The sequence below is a fragment of the Nicotiana tabacum genome, chromosome 21, assembly GCF_000715075.1.
Source record: "Nicotiana tabacum cultivar K326 chromosome 21, ASM71507v2, whole genome shotgun sequence".
In the NCBI taxonomy this organism is placed as follows: domain Eukaryota; kingdom Viridiplantae; phylum Streptophyta; class Magnoliopsida; order Solanales; family Solanaceae; genus Nicotiana; species Nicotiana tabacum.
The window spans coordinates 92769041-92785122 of record NC_134100.1 but is presented as its reverse complement, the minus strand read 5'-3'; positions in this window follow the sequence as shown (position 1 = coordinate 92785122).

Genomic DNA, 16082 nt, shown 5'->3' with positions numbered 1-16082 from the left:
TTCTTCAAAATCAGTCCCGAATAACCTGAAAATCAAAACCGACGATTCACACAAATCAAAATAATCATACGGAGCTACTCACATCCGTAAACTACCGAGCGAAGTGAAAATGCTCAAAACGACCGGTTGGGTCGTTACTGTCTAGAGCTAGAGTAATATCATCATCTCTATCTAGATCACAGAAATGGCAGGTCATTGATCTTTGTATGAAGGTTGAAGACACGATTGGTGGTTTAGGAATAACAAATTGACCATTACGTTGTTGAATCTCAAAAGATCCACTTCTGCAGCTTGATTTCATAATTTTCACTCACAAAAAAGGTAGTAATAGTATTTTCTAGGTAGAAGAAGCTAGCATACAAAGATGTTGCTATGAAATGGTATGTTATAAGATTAATGTATTTTGAGGAAAATTTATTCGTAGCCGGTGGTGAAAATAATTGCCATTCGCTAGCTATAAATTAAGCCATACAATTCATAGCCCCGATCAAATTATAATGGCTAGCCTTAATTGGTTTTTTCCGCATGCCGACAAACATTAGCACTTAAATAATTCAGAATAGCATATGTCCATTTATGTGGCTTAAATTTATCTTCTTTGTACTCCATATCCCATTTAGTATATGGAGTATAAGTAAAAAGAGACGGAAGAAGTAATATCTATTGCAAAGGTTACATGCTAAAGAGCGAAGTTTTTAAGTATAAATAGAAGAAAATAAAAATTATGAGTCTTTAGGAGTTTCGTACTTTTATAACAGATTAACAATATATAATTATGTGTTTTTAAAAAATATTTATATTGGTTAACAAAAAGAAGCACGTGAAACGCACGTGATCATGAGTAACCGTAGTGTTAATTGATATAAGATGCACATGTAGCAACTAGGAAACTAGTTATTTAATGGGAAGGGTAAAATTTAAAAATAATAATTAATTCTCTGCCGACTTGTTAAAATGGACAAGTAAACAAAAAAAATTCTTTTTTTCGTATATGAATTACGAATAAAAAGAAACGGAAAGAGTAATATCTATTACAAAGATTTACATGCTAAAAAGAGAAGTTTTCAACTATAAATAGAAGAAAATATAAATTATGAGTCTTTATGAGTTTCCTACTATTATAAAGGAATAAGAATATAGATTTATGTATTTTTTTTAAAAACGAATTGACACAAGATGCATGTAAAATTCACACGATTAGGCTAAGCATTGCCTTCCATTTGAATGAGACTAAGAATTGTCTCAAATCTTGCATGAGGCTAAGCCCTGCCTTTTCAACTGCATAAGGCTAAGCATTGCCTTCCCCTTGTATGAGACCAAGCATTGTCTCCATCTTACATGAGGCTAAGCCCTGCCTCCTCAACTGCACAAGGCTAAGCATTGCCTTCTCATTGCATGAGATTAAGCATTGTCTCTCCTTGCATAACCACAAATGTTGCTCTGCTCCAAACCTTGCATTATTCTCTTCTCTCGGGGCCAAGCTCTGCTCCCGACTCTACACAGGACTTAACTCTGTCTTGTTTCATCTCAAGCATCATATCTCTGCATCTCATGGGCTGATACATAGCCAATTTGTCCGAAGGCGTCATAGTCCGAAGGCATCATCCTCATAGTCGGGAGACACCATGCCATGCACTAGGGATCTGTTAATCTTGCACATCATTATTCAAAGGCATCATGGTTCAGAGGCACCATCTTCATAGCCCAAGAACATTATTTCATAGCCTGCGAATCCTTTACCGCACAATTCATGGTCCGGGACATCATGGTCTAAGGACATCATCCTCACCGTCCAAGGACGATCTCCATGGTCCAAAGGAAATTTTCATCATGTTTAAATTTATGCGCTAATCTACATGCATGCATTTTATTCTGAGTTTGCAGGTAATCCGGGAAGTAACTGTTCCCATAACGGGAGCAATCTTCGCTCCAATTTCCATTCAACGTTCATATCCTTCAATTATTTCAAACGCAAACGACCACCGTCCGTTACTTAATCTCACCTGATGCCCACTCAATTATCCGTAACCATTCTCAACCTGTCATATCCAGAATATTCAGTCCGTTCTTACAACAATTCCATCGGTTTATTCCACCGTCGGATCCAGAACTACACATGGCCTGATTCCTGTATAACCAGGGATATGTAGGAAGCTCAGAGACAAGGGTGTGGCCTATATTTTTCAAAATACTCCATTCGGTCAAAATTGGTCATCATTTCTTTACCTGACAACTCTTTCATCATTCCCGGGTAAAGAGGGGCAGCTGTTGATACCCAATATTTCCCTCATATTTTTCATATATATATATATATATATATATATATATATATATATATATATATATACACACATACTTTCAAAATAGTGCATATACATCATCATTTGATTTACAAGCATATAAAAGTATTTTCATAATTTTCCATAATTTTTAAAGGGCTTTAAATCAATTTATTTCCGCATTTTTATTATATAAATAACCATTAATTACCTTACAAATAATTTTTATGATGCTTTTATAATCTAAAATCATCATTTACACCCATATTAGGTTTTAAATATTTTTAGTACATTTGTTATAATTACATTTGCATTTTAAAGGCTAAAATTATATATTTTTGCAATAATAGCCTATATATACTTATAATTACTTTATATATGCAAATATAACCTTTTTATATTTTTATAATGTTGAAAATTTTTTTCAATCATTTTCATGCATAAATGATATTTTTATTATTTATCTATTATTTTTACAAATTATTTTATTGGTTAGATTTGGGTATTTAAAATCTGGCCCCATTTTTTAAATTAGTTTCAGACCTAAGACTACCCAAAACTACCCAAACCAGCCCAAGCCCAATACTCCTAACCCAAATATCCTTACCCATTCATTAAAATCCGACCCCAATCCGTTTAAATCTCGGTCGTTGATCAAAGATGATCAACTGCCCACAAATAACCACCCCCTTTCCTTATATCTCCTTCCTCTCCACCCTAACCTTCATTTCCCTAAACCCGCCGCCCTTATTTACCCTCTACTGGTGAACCCTAATTTCGCCGCCTCACCCAAATTCCCCCAAATCCCGTTCCTAATGGGATTCTTTCCTTATTCCCTTGCCATTTCGGTATTTTTCTCTTATTTGGTGCTATGTTACAGAGTGACTTAGGTACTTGCCTAAACATGGCAAGTATCCTGCTTTGATTCTGTCCAAATCTATGTTTGTCTCTTGAATCTGGATAACCTTGAGTGCAAGCACGTTATTTTGTAATGATTCTCTCATATCTCGTTGATTCGCACTAAACCCTAAAGGTTAGGTTTCCAGATTTTTCTTTGAATCAAACCTAAACTGGTTCAAACTCTGATTTCTAGCATTTTTCCGTCTATATTCATTCTATTAGTTGTGAATCTGCTTATTTTTGTCGATTCCCTTCACTTACCTAATTTAGGGTTTCAGACCCTTTTACTTGAACCAAATCTGGTTAGATTCTAGGTTTCCTTTTGAATAATTTCTTACCTATGTTTATTTTTATGTTAATATGTGATTCTTGCCTTTATTTTCTGCCAATTTTGTGATTTATCTAACTTAGGGTTTCAGACCCTTTTACTTGAACCAAATCTGGTTCGATTCAGTATTCCTTTTTTTTTTAATAATAATCTCTTGTCTGTTCATTAGATGCCTATGTGATTCTTTACCTTATTTCCTACTGATTTTGTATCTTTACCTAGAATTTGGGGTTTCAATCCCACTGAGTTGAGCACTTGCCTTTTAATATTTTAATTAGCTATTTCTATGCTCTAGTCTCAGCACTATTTAATCCCCTCCCTACTCCCCTTTGAAAAAAAAGAGAAGATTCAGAGTTCAAAAAATATTTTCACTACTATATACCAAAAGCTGTGTACTCTTGCTCTCTCTTGTACAATAATATTCTGTGTTTTGATTCTTGGTCGGTTGAAAGCCAAGGCCAGAAATTTTTTTGCTTCCGTTTGGTGCTATTTGCTATACTGTTGGATTCCTTTTCCCTTTTCATCTTAACTGGTGAGTTATTAAATCTTCTGCCCCTTTTATTATGATTATTTGCTCAATGTGTTACTGCCATTACGCCATGTTACCCTAAATGCTATTACTTGTAGTTAAGACATGTCAAACTTAGTTTGAATTGATTAATAAAATCTGCCTAATTCTGTGTTATTGAGGACTATCTTTTAGAGTTAAACATGCTTTCATACCTCTTTGGCCATGTATAGATGTGTGCCTTAACAGATTTATAATGTTTGTTTGTTGAACTTGTTAGGGCCTGTTTAGTTCTGTTCTCACTATGTTATGATACATCTACTAGATTTTCTTAATCAGTTCCTACTGCTAATCAATGTGTTTTCTTTCTATGACTTAGCCTGATCTGAAGTCTTTGGTATCACTGTGAACATGTTTATGAACTAGCCTTATTAGCATGTGACTTTGTTAATTCTTAAAAACTTGATTAAGTATGCTTAGGTTCAAATATGTTTGCTATTTGTTTGTACATGCTCTGTATGTGATTTTGTCCTTAAGTGTATCCCCTAATCCCATCTTACTCTCCCGAATCCTCATTTTGTGCTGGCTGAAAGCCAAAGCTATTTAGGTTCTGTCCTCTGGCCTCCCTAGTGTGAGCACTACTTAGGGTTCATGTGAGACCCTTGGGAACTCTGACATACTAGAGATTTGGGTTCTGTATGCTTATCCTTGAAATATGGGTGGATCATTCACTATTGGTTATTGCGTATCTATGAACATGGGATTTTAGAACTACTGTGAGTTGAAGGCCTGGCCTGTCCCGATATATTTGGGCCTGCTGTAGGTTCCCTATAGTTTTACTTACCTTGTAGTTCATTTATTAAATTCTGGTCTGTAATAATTATTTGTAATAACAATTCTGGGGTATTAGTAAAATGGGAAAGGGTTCTTATTTTATACTTGCTATAAAGTGGGGGTAGAAATCCTGCCTATAGGGTTAATGCTGTGATGTTGGATGTTATATGTTAGAAATCATGCTTCTAAGTGCCTTATTGTGTTCAGTCATTATGTGTTAGCAACCATGTCCATAGGCTCAATGTTTGGCTCAATTATGTTCCGTTACAAACCATGCCTATAGAAATGGTATGGTCCGATGTGTGTGTGAATTCCTGCTTGCATACTGTTTCATTCAGATTATAGAAATCATGTCTATAGGATTCAAAAAACTATTCAGATTGTAGAAATCATGTCTATAGGATTCAAAACTGTTCAGATTATAGAAATCATGCCTGTAGGATTCAAACTGGATCAAGTTATAGAATGCACGCCTGAATCTATTTAATTATTATTTATGCATGTTTACTGTGCTGCTATCCTTACTAGAAAACATGTCTTTATGATTAAAACGAATAATTTTAGGTTTGTTTCTGTGACTAGCTACTATTTACTATCGCAAAAACACCTAGATACCATGCTGGCAGGCTTAATCGTATCATGCTAAAATCAGTAGGCAAACTTTGTAGATCCTAATAATCGCATTAAGAAATTGACTTTGTATACGACTGTCTGCTCGTTCGTCAATATCACATAGATATCCTGCCTATAAGATTTTGTAATTAATAAAACTTGCTAATCAGTTTGCATGCATTTGCTGTTTAAATGCGGAGGCTAATTTGAGCCCATACTTGTTCCTATTTGAAAGTCCTAACTGTTTTGTATGTCGCCTAGTTTTCTCTTTTTGAGCAACCTAAGTTAAATTCTAGAACTACCCTGAAATAGAGGTCCAAATGCCTCCTAGACCATAGGCATGGGACGGGTAGTGCACGCATAGGGTACAACTTAGAATCAAATAGAGCGCTTCAGGTAAACTACTTAAAGATAGTAATTGGGTAGCAGGAGATGATAGTCTGTGCCCGCTGAATAATATGAGTAACACACCATCTTGAGGGAGTTACTAAGTATTATTTATGTTGCACGGGGTGATCCTTTAGGCTAGAAAACTTAGGACCCCCCATTTCTGTTTTAAAATAAATCGTTTATTTCATTTGTCAATTGTTTCTTTTCTCTTAGACTAATTCACATGATTTGAGTTCAGCCGGGACCCATCGTTGTTGAACTCGAGGAGTGCCTAACACCTTCTCCTCAAGGTAATCTGAGCTCTTACCCGATCTTCGGTGAAGCAAACTAGTTAAAATAGAGTTATTTACAAATAGGTGCCCTAACGCACCTTAAAAATCGTTAGGTGGCGACTCTCTCTTTTAACACCCTTCCTTAAAAGAGTTATCACGTGTCGAAACCCGATTTCGAGAGAAAGGGGCGCGACAAATAGTATTTTCTAGGTAGATGAAGCTAGCGGACAAAGATATTGCTATGAAATGGAATGTTATAAGATCAATGTATTTTGAGGAAAACTCATTTGTAGTCGGTCGATGAAAATAATTGCCATTCTCTAGCTATAAATTAAGCCATACAATTCATAGCCCCGATTAAATTATAATGGCTAGCCTAAATTGGTTTTCTGTAATGATCCGACTTGTCGTTTAAGAATTAGTGTCTCGTTCATCAGCTTAAGACCTCGAGCAACTTTGTAATATGTATTATGACTTACGCGCGCGGTTGAGTTCGATTTTTGGATGATTCGAAATTTAATTGAAAGAACAATATATTCTTGTTTTGGAAGCTTAAATGAAAAGAGTGGACCGGAGTTTGACTTTTGTGCAAACGATCCCAAAATGGAACTTTGATGGTTCCAATAGTTTCGTATGGTGATTTCGGACTTAGGCGTATGTCCGAAATTGGAGTTGGAAGTACGTAAAACAATTCAGCGCATTTTGGCGAAATTAGAAAGTTGATGTATGCTAATTATATTATTTTGAGTGCAGACGAGGACTATTAATATGATGGATATCAATTGAATATGATAATAAGTGTACGAGGCATATTATAAGTGATGTGGGGTTTAAGAAGAGGCCTAAGCCTAAGTCAAGTTGGAAATTTCATGATAAACTAAAGTTCTAAATGAGTACGCACAAGACCAAACTTTGGAATATATATATATATATATATATATATATATATATATATATATATATATATATATATATATATATATATATATATATATATATATATATATATATATATATATATATATATATATAAGAAGTTATGTTATGGAAAACCTATCAAATGAAATATCTTCGAGTCTAGTTTCTAACGCTTCAAACCGTTCATCATTTGGACACTCCTACAAGAAGTTATGACCAAATTACCAAAAGCTGATCGAATTTAACACTGTCGTACTGCCTCACGCGGCGCCCCATGCGCCGCGCCTGTGGAAAGTTCCAGAATGTTTTGAAATGTCATTTCCAGACACTTTTTGCACAGCCTCCCCGCGCCCCGCGACGCCCCATGCATCGCGGCTGTACAAATTGGGGTTTTCTTTTATAATTATATTATTTTGAGTGCAGACGAGGACTATTAATATGATGGATATCAATTGGATATGATAATAAGTGTACGAGACATATTATAAGTGATGTGGGGTCTAAGGAGAGGCCTAAGCCTAAGTCAAGTTGGAAATTTCATGATAAACTAAAGTTCTAAATGAGTACGCACAAGACCAAACTTTGAAAGAGAATATATATATATATATATATATATATATATATACGAGCATATATATATTTATATAAGGTATTATATGATGCAAAACCTATCAAATAAAATATCTTCGAGTCTAGTTTCTAACGCTTCAAACCGTTTATCATTTGGACACTCCTACCAGAAGTTATGACCAAATTACCAAAAGCTCGCAGAATTTTAGACGAGCATATATATATATATATATATATATATATATATATATAAGGAGTTATGTGATGAAAAACCTATCAAATGAAATATCCTCGAGTCTAGTTTCTAACGCTTCAAATTATTCATCATTTGGACACTCCTACAAGAAGTAATGACAAAACTACCAAAAGCTAGCAGAATTTTACACTACCGTGCCGCCCCATGCGGCGCCCCATGCGCCGCGCCTGTGAAAAATTTCAGAATGTTTTGAAATGTCATTTCCAGACACTTTTTGCACAGCCTCCCCGCGCTCCGCGGCGCCCCATGCGTCGCGGCTGTACAAATTCGGGTTTTTTTTTATAACCCAACCCTATTTTGATATAAGACCTTCGAGGGTTAGTTTCCCCACTTCATTTGGATGGATTTTGGAGCTCTTCTCCACTCTCTCAAGACCACCAACTCCTCTTTTCTTCAAGGTAATAAATCCTCATTATCTTGGTGTGAAATTCAATTATTTCTACACTAGTATTGATGAAATCTACACATAAAATACTTAAATTTTCAAGAAATTTCTTCAAGAACTCAAATGAGGGTTTTGCAAGATTTCTTCCGAAAAAGTAATCCTACACCCTTAGACTTACATGTACGGATTTATTATGGGAATATGAGTATGAATTAAGTATTGTAACTCATGGTATGGTGATTGGAAGCCATAAATTCTCAAGTTAAATAAATACCCATTGTAGAGATTGTAAAATGAATTAATTGATAAGATTTGTGGGTTGGGAGTGAATTGTTGGGCATGAATGTGCTAAAGGAAGTTGTGGATGGACTAGAGACGATTGTGAGGTGAATCATTTGTGTGGAAGGTGGTTGTTAGGTGAAGAAATTCCATTGAAGGAGGTTGTAGAGATTTATGCACTCTAGGTATTTGATAAAATGCCTAAATGGCCTAAACTATGGAAATCTTGCTAATATTGGTGCAATTGTGTTGCATTATTGTAGATTGAAGCTACTTAGTGTAGTGGATCGTTATAGTATCATTAAGGGGCGGATTTTGGATTTGAGTCGTCCGAAGGTCGTTTCGCGCAAGAATGCTATTTTGGAATATCGGCCTCACTCCGTTAAGGTAAGTATCTTGCCTAACCTTGAGTGGGGGAATTACCCCTTAGGCATTGAATCTTATATGTAAATTGTGTAATTGACAACCATGTACGCGAGGTGACGAGTACATACTTGATTTATATATGCAAATTATATCGGTTGAAATTCACAGACGCCCTTAAGTATTAAATTGGAAAATTGTTGGAACTTAGTAAATCCTTAAATTTGTCATGCCTCATTCCTTGTTTGTCGATTTTGTACTTTATATGATAATTTGGTATAATTGCCACTTGGACTTTATTATGAATTCTGTGGGTTTGTTGATTTTATATTTTCTTGGAATTAAATTCATTATGGATTTCTTATATGTAAGGAATCATTAAATAAGTCTAAAAGGAGGCATTAACATAATTATCAAAATTTTGGATTAAAGAAGGCGTTGTCCTATGCTGAGTTACTTTTCCATCTTGGTTGTTGTGTTGAAGTTTATATTCGTTGTGTAGAGCCTTCGGGTATTTGTTGAGAAATTTATTGATTTTGTTATATCTTTGGAATTGGTTGTGGCCTATGGGAAAATCGTGATATGAATTATTGTATTGTGTTGTCATGATAATATTATGTGTAAATTGTTGTGTGATTGGAGTTATTATTCTGAGAAAATAAGGGTGGCATTCCACTGATGACATTATATGGGTATAAGGGTGGCATTTCACTGTGCTTATGTGCCTTGGGATACTGTCTGGGCGGAGTGATAAGAGTGGCAATATGAGCGATAAGGGTGTCTATAGGAGCGATAAGGGTGCCTATAGTAGCGATAAGGGTGCCTATAGTAGCGATAAGGGTGGCTATATGAGCGATAAGGGTGGATATTAATATTGTCAGGGTGGAGGGATAAGAGTGGCTATTATTATGGAGTGATACGGGCGGCTATAGGAGAGATAAGGGTGGCTAGTGTCAGGGAAGATATGTGATGATGGGTGATTTTTATGTGATGTTGTAATTTTTCTTGTGTTTATCCTTATATCTTGTGCAACTTGTCTTGTTGTTTCGGTAAACTTGATAATAGCATGATCTATGTTGATATTGTGATCCTGTGGCTACTGCCGGGCAGATAATATTATATGGGATCGGGTTGCACGCCGCAACATAGTGAAATGTGGGCACGAGGTACCGGAAAAAATATGATGGTTTTTATTATTGGCACGTGAACTGTCCGTGCAGATGTGATATGAAATGTGGGTACGAGGTGCCGGAAAAAATATGATGATTTAATTATAGGCATGAAGTGCCGTGGAAATATGAAAGTGGGCTGAGACCCGTGTTACAAAAAATATGAAAGTGGGCTAAGACCCGTATTTTATGATTATGAAATGAGGTATCACAGGGTGACTTTTATTTGATAGAATTATATTTAAAATATTTATTAGGAAGGATTTTATTCAAAATATTATTTGAAAGAATTGTATTCGAAAGATATTGATTTGAAAGAATTATATTTGAAGGATATTTGTTTGAAAGAAGTATATTTGAAATATATTTATTGGAAAGGATGTTCTAGAGATTTCTATTGAAAAACTTATAGATGAAAGATGTATATTTTGAAGGACTTGATTATTGGTTGTACTTGGGTTCATTATTGTGATGACTCAAAATGTCATCTTTAAATTTTATAAATAATTCTGTATTCTAAGACCTCGAAAAGCACCATTTATTATTCCTCGACTTGTGTGCTGCAGTCTGTACAATTTTTCGGAAAGTTTTTATGAGAAAAATGAATTAAAATGTGAAATATAGCTTTAAAACTCAACTATGTTGACTTTGGTCAACATTTTAAATAAACAGACCCGGATCAGTGTTTTGACAATTTCGGTAGGTCTGTATCGTGATTTGGGACGTGGGCGTATGCCCGGAATCGAATTTTGAGGTCCCTAGCCCGAGATATAGAATTTTGATGAAAAATTAAAAGCTTGAAAGCTTAATGATTTCTAAGAAATTACTGATGTTGGATTTATTGGCCTCGGGTCAGTATTTTGGTTCCGGAGCCCGGTATAGATCCACTATAATATTTATGACTTGTCTGCCGAATTTGATGAGAATCGGAGTTGATTTGACGTGATTCGGACAACTGGTTGTAAAAATATAAGTTTTAAAGTTTTCTTGAAAACTTCCTTTGATTTGGTGTCCGATTCGTAGTTCTAAGTGTTATTTTGGCGATTCGATCGCGCGAGCAAGTTCGTATGATGTTTTAGAACCTGTGTGCATGTTTGGTTTGGAGCCCCGAGGGCTCGGGTGAGTTTCGGATAGGTTACAGGATGTTTTGGACTTTAAAAATCTGGTATTTTGCTGCAGCAGGTGTTCTGGCATGTTCTTCTTCGCGTTCGCGAAGGTACTGGAGTTTTCTTCTTCGCGAACGTGAAGGCTTGGTCGTGAACGCGAAGCAATGGGGGCATTACCCTTCGCAAACGCGACCATCTCCTCGCGAACGCGTAGTGTTAGGCACACCTGGGGGAGGGTTGATATTTACTTCATCGCGAACGCGAGCAATGCCTCGCAAACACGAAGGCCAGGGGGAAAAACCTTCGCGAACGCGAAGGAGGACTCGCGAACGCGAAAGCCACGGGCTGCTACTCATCGCGAACGTGATAGGCGCTTCGCGAACGTGAAGAAGGCCTAACCCCTGTGACTTAAAACAGAACCAAAACGGGATTTTTCCCCTTTTTCCACAAACACTCAATTATAACTCGGCTTAGGGGCGATTTCAAAGGAGTTTTTCACGATTTCGAACTGGGTAAGTGTTCTTTATCATATAGTGATTGTATTTCATAAATATAAGCCTATATTCATTATTTATTAGCGGGTTGCACGCTACAACAGAATTGAATGTGAATATATTGTGAGAGCGGGTTGCACGCTGCAACAGAATTGGTTGAAATAATAATGGATTATGACTGCTGAGTTGGCTTCAATTATTATAAATAAGTTACCTGATTTATTTCTATTATTTGTTGTTGTTATCAATATTGCGTACATGTTAATGTAAGTGAACCGCCTTAGCCTCGTCACTACTTCGTCGAGGTTAGGCTCAGCACTTATCAGTACATGGGGTCGGTTGTACTGATACTACACTCTGCACTTCTTGTGCAAATTTTGGAGTTGGTCCCAGCGGCGTACCATAGACTTGCTCGGATTTCAGCTACCAGAGGAGACTTGAGGTATAACTGCATGGCGTCCGCAGTTCTGAAGTCCCAGTTTATTTTACTTTAGCTGTGTGTTTATTTTCAGACAACTTTATTTTATTCAGACCTTTATTTATATTTATTCTAGAAGCTCGTGCATTTGTGACACTAATTCTGGGATGGTATTTAGACACCGTTATTTTTATGGATTATTTCACTATATTTCAAACTTTGCTTCCGCTTTTGTTTCCTTGATTATTAATAATTTAAAGATTGTTTAAAAATTGGTTAATATTATTCTAACATTGGCTTGCCTAGCAAGTGAAATGTTAGACGCCATCACGGTCCGAAGGTGGGAATTTCGGGTCGTGACAATTATCTGTTTGAGCAATATTTATGGAATTCTTGTTGCCTGGCTGTTTACATCACTAGTTGATTATTGTTGCTATCACTGCTATTTGTTTTCTATTATTTTTGTATACTATATTACGCAGGTTATTAGACTAGTGAGTATCTTGACTGTACCTCGTCACTACTCCACCGAGGTTAGTCTTGATGCTTACTGGGTACCGACTGTGGTGTACTCATACTACACTTTTGCACATTTTTGTGCAAAGCCAGGTATTAGAGATATCGGACCCGGACAGAGTTAGAGTGTGATCGCAAGGATTCAAGGTAGAGCTGATCGGTCGTCGCATTCTCGTGGAGTCTTTTCATTTTATTGTATTGTTAATTATTATTCAAACAGTATTGAGTATTCGACCCTTGAGATCATTTCATGTATTCAGTTAGAGTTCGTGACTCAGTATTACGGGAGGTTGTTTGAATATTTCTATTGTTGGTTTCGACACGTGTATTCGACTATCTATTTTTAAAAAAATGACTTGAATTGTTATTATAATCGGCTTACCTAGTCTTAGAGACTAAGTAACATCACGACGCCTGTGATGGAATTTTGGGTCGTGACATTTTCTCCGCATGCCGACAAACATTAGCACTTCTAATACATATAAAACCAATTTACACCTTGTTCTTTTAACACAACAAAGACCAGCAGACATCATTTGTCTGTCTAGCACTTTATAACCAGCTAAGAGGAAATGTGAACAGGAAAGGATCAAAGATTTTCGTTAAACAACATTAAGAAGTACAATTAAGAAACTCACCAAGTACTCCAGGACCGCCATGATCACTATACAAGATGAAGATATGATCATTTGGACCACTACGAGCAGTTTTGTTCCCAAGGAGAGCAGCAAAAAAATTATGAACAGTAACATCATGCCTAGTGTAATCTTGCCTCAAGAGACAGCATCTCAGAAACTGATGTGCGTTGATATGCGTGACATATATCAACCTGACTCAAGGATGGCAGGGCATATTAAAAATTCAAGTTTTATATACACGGTGTAACAAATATTTAGGCAAACTATTTATTAGGTGATTATAGGTAAACCTCTTAAATTAATATTAATTGGTAACTATAAAAATTGTAACTAATCTACTGTCACAAGTTAAAAAGTAACTGATAGTCTAAATAACTCTTTACAATGTCGGCAGTATGCAGAAAACCATGTAGATGAAGATACATTACATTCTTATAATGATCAATAGAAAGTAACTGATAGTGTAAATCCCCTACAATGACACATTTTATGAACTTTGAAACGTTCATCTCACGGCTTCTCTATATTTTAGATGATAGAAGAATACATATTTCACTCCCTTGGTGTTTCCCAAAGAAAACATTAAATAAACTAGTAAGGAAGAAAGATTAAGAGAGGTGTAGAGAGGAGTCAAAGGGTGTCTGTCACTTGGCTTTTAAAGCATCTAAATAAATATAAAAAAAGTTTAGATGATAGAATATTACTATTGGTTGAAGATAGGACCATGTTACTAACGGCTACTAACGACTTTTGTGGCGAGTTTGACGACTAACAAGGTGGATTCTATTTGGATAATTAATTCTCTTTTAATTTTTTAAAGTGGACAAATAAAAAAGAAAATATATAAAAAACAGAGAAATAGTATCTATTGTAAAGGTTACAGAGAGAATTTTTCAACTTATAATTAAAAAAAATGATTTATAAGTTTTGAGGTATAATTCAATAGGCCAATTATTTGAATGAGTTGTCCAAATATAGGTTGCAATGCAAAGAGAATTAATGAATTGCTTGTGCTAGTTACTGAAAACGAAGAAGGTAATTCCAATAAAAGAGCATAGACAAACTAGTTATCCAATGTATATGATTTTTAAATAATTTGTATTGATTGACACAAGATGCACATGTAAAGCACGTAATTAGGAAAATGGTTACTTAATGAGAAGGGTAAAATTTTAAAAATAAAGATTAATTCTCAACCGACTTGAAAAAAAAATAGTATATGGAGTACAAGTAAAACGAAACGGAAGGGATAATATTTATTGCAAAGATTACATATTAAAGAGAGAAGTTTTCAACTATAAATAGAAAAAAATACAGGATTGTATATGGAGTACAAGTAAAAAGAAACGGAAAGGGTAATATTTATTGCAGCGGATGAAGATATGCACAGAAGTGAAAGAATTACAAAAAGCAAAACCATTATTGATAGAGAAGGGGTGTCTCTGTCACTAAGCGTCAGGATTAAAGAATAAACGAGTCATACTTGAAGAAATTACGAAGCGATTATTAATCTCATCGAGTGGTCGGAGTAAGGAATAACCATAGTCTTGATCCGGATAGAAACTGTCACGACCCAATTTTTCTTCTGTTGGGTATCGTGATGACACCTAGTTTTAGGGATTAAGTAAGTCTAACATTTACTGAATAATAACAATAATTAAATAACACCTAACAATTTTTGAAATAGAAATCTCTATAAAATTTACAATTCCCAAAACCGGTAGTACAAGTCATAAGCTCTACAGAGTTTGTTACAATTTTCTAAATACAACTGTTTGAAATAAAGTAAATAGTGTGAATACAAATCAGAAGGTGACTCTGAAGCCTGCGAACGCAGCAGCAGGTTTATCTTGAATCTCCACAGCAATAATCCGCACAGCTAGCTAATGATCAACTGACTTCGAAAATACCTGGATCTGTACAAAAATATGCAGAAGTGCAGTATGAGTATATCACGACGATACCCAGCAAGTATCAAGACTAACCTCAGTGGAGTAGTGACGAGGTACAGTCAAGACACCACTGGACTAAATAACCTGAACAAGTATAAGTATAGGAACAACAGAGCATAATATCTACGTAAGGACTACGCAATATGGTAAATAATACGGTAATTTCAATAAGAAAGAAAAACAACAACTATCAGCAGAATACCATAATAATGACACAGTAGATGTACGAAAATGCGGTCTAAATCCGGTGATCATAAATAAACAAAAGGCAAATAATAACTCAACAAAACGATCGCTTTCACACTGGATTTTAGCCAATAACCTCCACGAGGTACCGAACCTCAGAATATTCACAACTCACGGGTCCCACTTCCTGAACCCTAACACTTAACATCCTGTGCTCTCATTATAATTTATAACCGCACTGACGACTCACGTGCCAAATAGAGTTATTCTCACATAGAGGCAAGTAAACAAGGGTGTACATCTATACTCAACAATATCACGAAAACCTCTTAACTGATAAGAGTGCTTAACTACGTGTATGCTTGTGCAAGTATCCTAACATAGTCCATGCCAGCTAGTAAGTATAGGAAAAGAAATAGACATCACGTAGAATATTTTTCCACAACTTTTCACAAGATAAAGCTCACACAGGTAAGTGTACCATTACACAAATATCAACAACAAGAATGCCCACAGTCCATCACAAGTTATCACAAATCAATCCCTGACACAGCCCACCTTGTCTCGCCAAGTGTGCAATAGTAAAGTGAATGCCCGCCTTGTCTCGCCACACGTGCATAATAATATTCCCACCTTGTCTCGCCACATGCGCAACCCATACACACACACACACACATATATATATATATATATATATATATATATATAT